This window comes from Triticum urartu, chromosome 7A (assembly GCF_056163025.1).
Source record: "Triticum urartu cultivar PI428250 chromosome 7A, HENAU_Tu73, whole genome shotgun sequence".
NCBI classification, from domain to species: domain Eukaryota; kingdom Viridiplantae; phylum Streptophyta; class Magnoliopsida; order Poales; family Poaceae; genus Triticum; species Triticum urartu.
The window spans coordinates 356369426-356374241 of record NC_141879.1 but is presented as its reverse complement, the minus strand read 5'-3'; positions in this window follow the sequence as shown (position 1 = coordinate 356374241).

Below are 4816 nucleotides of genomic sequence, written 5' to 3'. Positions count from 1 at the left end.
AATTAAAATGAATCAACCGTGTGAGTTACCGTGATGGTCTCTTCTCGGCGGAGTCCGGGAAGTGAACACGGTGTTGGAGTAATGCTTGCGCAGGTTATCCTCTAGTTATTCGTTCGCGCTTTGCCTCCTCTTCTCGCTCTCTTTTGCAAACAGGATAGCCACCATATATGCTAGTCGCTTGCTGCAGCTCCACATATTTTACCTTGCCTTACCTATTAAGCTTAAATAGTCTTGATCGCGAGGGTGCGAGATTGCTGAGTCCCTGTGGCTCATAGATTACTTCCAAACCAGATGCAGGGCCTGATGATTCCGCTCCAGGTGACGCACTTGAGCTCAAGTGGGAGTTCGACGAGGACTCTCAACGATACTACGTGTCTTTCCCTGATGATCAATAGTGGTGCCCAGTTGGGGTGATCGGGACCGTGTCGCATGTTGGGTTATCTTTTATTTTGGCACCGTAGTCGGGCCATGAGTGTTTGAATGTTGTAATGCTATTTTATGTACTTGATTGACGTGGCGAGTGTAAGCCAACTATGTTTCTCCACTTTATTATTTATATTACATGGGATGTTGTGATGATTGCCTAACTTGCGACATTGCTTTCAATGCGGTTATGTCTCTAAGTCGTGCCTCGACACGTGGGAGCTATAGCCGCATCGAGGGCATTACAAGTTGGTAATCAGAGCCTTCCCCGACCTTAGGAGCCCCATTGCTTGATCGTTTTAGCAGCCGAGTTGTGTCTAGAAAAATGTTTTGAGTCATTTAGGAATTATATATCAGAGAGTTTAGGAATTGTTTTTACTTCCCGGTCTCCTCATCGCTCTGGTAAGGCATCCTGACATAGAGTTTTGACTCTTCTCTTCTCAAATTTCACTAAAAAAAATTTAGGATCACGCGGGTATCTTGGAATCGTTCCGATGGTGTTATGATGAGAACATTGTCTTGGTGCCTCCTGTCAGGGGTTTTGTGGAAGTGTCCCGGGGAGTTGAGCTCTGAGGTGTTGTCATCATAATTTTATCGTTGCAGTTCTGGAATACCTGAGTTTAGTATGCCGACATCGAAAATCTCTTTTATGCAGTTCGTTGGTGAGATAACCTCGACGCCACCCAGTACTGGGGCGGGAGTTCAGGAGTATCACCATAACTTGTATAACGGATGCTTTTCGAAGGTTGAGGTAGATGGTTTCCGAAGTTTTTCTTTGTTATGTGTTGAAGGATGGATACAGCTGGATGTAGGATTTGCTAGATTTGGGTGAGATATTATGCTTCCCCTGTATCCCCAACACCTGATTTCATAACCGGAAAGGTTCAGGAGTTTCATAGGTGGGAATTCTTGTAGCTCTAGTTTCTTCTTCCACGGATATTGGTTTGAGATTGGGATTTCTTACCGATTATTCATTCTTGATCCGTACCTTGTTGATTTATTTCTCTACCTGAATTCTAAGTGGCTTCTCAATTTATGGATATGTGACCATTTCAAGAGGAATGCATTCGTTCATTTTGTTCGGATGTGAAGACTTTATGTTGCAATTTTAATTCTGTTGGATTCAGCTTCATTTTATATGTCAATGTGCTAATGGTGGTCAACCTCTTCAGGATGGCTCCCGCTAAGAGCACCAATCAGAATCAGAATCAGGATCCGCCACCACCTCCACCTCCTCCAGAGGCATGGCAAGCTGTGATGGCCGCAACCAATGCAAACACATAGTTGATCATGCAAATTCTCCAAGAGCGCAATCAAGGCAACCAAGGTAATCAAGGCAACAATCAGAATCACTTTTGCTACACTCAACCAGTTCCTTGCTAACGGGCCAAAGACTTTCAGCAATTGTGTTGAGGCTACCGATGCTGACGATTGGCTCGTGGATCTGTGCAAGCATTTCGAGTGCAGTAACGTCAGGCCTGAGGACTTCGTCAAGTTCACTTCCTTCCAACTCAAAGATCAAGCTGCAGAATGGTTTCAGCAGTACAAGGACTCCAGAGGTGGACGTGTGATCACTTGGGATGAATTCCGTCAAGACTTCAAAGCTCATCATATTCCCAGAGCGTGGTTGAAAGCAAGTGTGAGGAATTCCGCAACCTGAAGCAAGGCTCTTTGTCTGTCTATGACTACAACAAGTTGTTCCAGAAGCTTGCCCGCTTTGCTAAGCAGGACATCCCTGATGAGAAGAGCATGATATACCAGTTCAGGGGTGGTCTCAGAGAAGAAATTCAGCTAGCTCTTGTTCTCTTTGAGCCCTTGAGGTACGATGAGTTCTACAACATGGCATTGAAGCAAGAGGCCGCTCAACTGAGGTGTGATGCTTCCAAGAAGCGAGTCAGAGATGCTACTCCTTCTTCCTCTACTCAAGTGGCCAAGCAGTAGAAGTATTGGCTTCCTCCTCCTCCGTTCCGTCAGCCGTATCAGCAGAAGAGCAAAGGTGGCAGTGGATCTTCCCACCCACCCAACCCTGGCTTTCAGAACAAGACTTCGTCTCAAGCTCCAAGATCGAGTGCTCCGTATCACCGCCCGCTTTCAGAGGTCATGTGCAACAAGTGCTAACAGAAGGGTCACTATGCCAACAAGTGCTTCAACCAGAGGCGTCTTCCTCCTCCTCCTCCTGTGAGATCGGCAAGTACAGCTGTGGTCAAGCATAACCCCAAGCACGCCAAGGTTAACTTGATGAACGCAGCTCAGGCAGAGGACTCGTCAGATGTCATCATGGGTAACCTTCCTGTTAACGATGTTCCTGCAAAAGTTCTTTTTGACACGGGTGCATCACATTGTTTCATCTCGAGACCGTTTTCATCTAAGCATGGTTTGGCTTTACAAATTTTGCCTAGTCCATTAGCAGTTGTCTCTCCCGGTAGGCGCATGCATGCTAACTCCATTGCTCCAGATGTTACTATCACTTTGGGTGACTACAAATTTCTATCTTCTCCTACGGTTCTTGGGGACTCGGATATTGATCTTATTCTCGGAATGGATTGGCTTTCTAAGCACAAGGCGCATCTTGATTGTGCAGCCAGGCAGATTCAATTGACTCATTCGTCTGAGGATGTAATTGTCTTTGCCGCTCGGGATAATACCATCCGTCTGTTTCTCTCAATGAGAAGGGTGAACTAGATGCTATCTCGCAAATTCCAGTCATTTGCGAATATCAAGACGTCTTTCCAAAAGAGCTTCCAGGAATGCCTCCGCACCGGCCAGTTGAATTCGTCATCGATCTTGAGCCTGGCACGGAACCTGTGTGCAAGCGTCCTTACAAGCTCGGACCTGAAGAGTTGAAGGAGCTGAAGAAGCAACTCGATATTCAAGAAAGAATGGGTCTCATACGGCGTAGTTCTTCTCCATGGGGTTGTGGTGTTCTTTTTGTGAAGAAGAAGGATGGAACGGACCGACTTTGTGTTGATTACCGTCCATTGAACAAGAAGACCATCAAGAACAAATACCCACTTCCCAACATCAACGAGCTGTTCGAACAACTCAAAGGTGCCCAAGTATTCTCCAAGCTTGATCTCCGTATGGGTTATCATCATATTCGAATCCGTGAGCAAGATATTCCCAAGACGGCTTTCAGGACAAGCTATGGTTCATATGAATACACTGTCATGTCTTTTGGCCTTGTTAAAGCTCCTCCGACTTTCTCTCGCATGATGAACTTCATCTTCAATGCCTACACCAATGATTTCGTTTTGGTCTATCTCGATGACATTCTGGTTTTCTCGAAGAACAAGGAAGATCATGCCAAGCACTTGCGTTTGGTACTCGATAAGCTGAGGGAACACAAGTTCTACGCCAAGTTCTCCAAGTGCAAATTTTGGCTCGATGAGGTTCTTTATCTTGGTCATATCATCTCTGCCAAGGACATTGCGATGAATCCTGAGAAGGTGTCTGCAATTGTGAATTGGGAACCTCCTCAGAACGTGAAGCAACTCCGTAGCTTCCTCGGTCTCGCAAGCTACTGCTGAAGATTCGTTGAGAACTTTTCTAAGATCGCGAAGCCTCTCTCAAATCTTCTTCAGAAGCACGTCAAGTACGTTTGGTCTCCGGAGTGTGACATTGCTTTCAACACTTTGAAAGATAAATTGATCACTGCTCCAGTTCTGACTCCGCCTGATGAATCCAAGTCGTACGAGGTCTTTTGTGATGCCTCTCTCCAAGGTCTTGGCACAGTGTTGATGCAAGAGAAGAAAGTTGTTGCTTATACCTCTCGCCAATTGAAGCCCAATGAGAAGAACTACCCCACTCATGACCTCGAGTTGGCGGCAGTTGTGCATGCTCTTTTGACTTGGAGACATCTCTTATTGGGAAGAAAAGTGGACATCTTCACTGACCACAAGAGTCTCAAGTACATCTTCACTCAGCCTAATCTCAACCTCAGGCAAACTCGATGGGTCGAAATGATTCAAGAGTATAATCCGAGTATCGAGTATACTCCAGGCAAGGCCAATGTGATTGCTGACGCATTGAGCAAGAAGGCTTATTGCAACAGTCTGATTCTCAAGCCTTATCAACCCGAGCTTTGTGAAGCTTTCCGCAAAATTAATCTGCAAGTTGTTCCTCAAGGTTTCCTCGCCAACCTTCAAGTCTCTCCTACCTTGGAAGACCAGATTCGCCAAGCCCAGCTTCTTGATGCTATGGTGAAAAAGGTGAAGATTGGGATTGCCAAGAGTCAACCCAAGTACAAGTGCTACCGCCTTGATGACAAGGATACTCTCTTCTTTGAGGATCGTATTGTTGTACCCAAAGGTGACCTTCGTAAAGTGATCATGAACGAGGCTCACAATTCTCTCCTCTCCATCCACCCTGGGAGTACGAAGATCTATCAGGACCT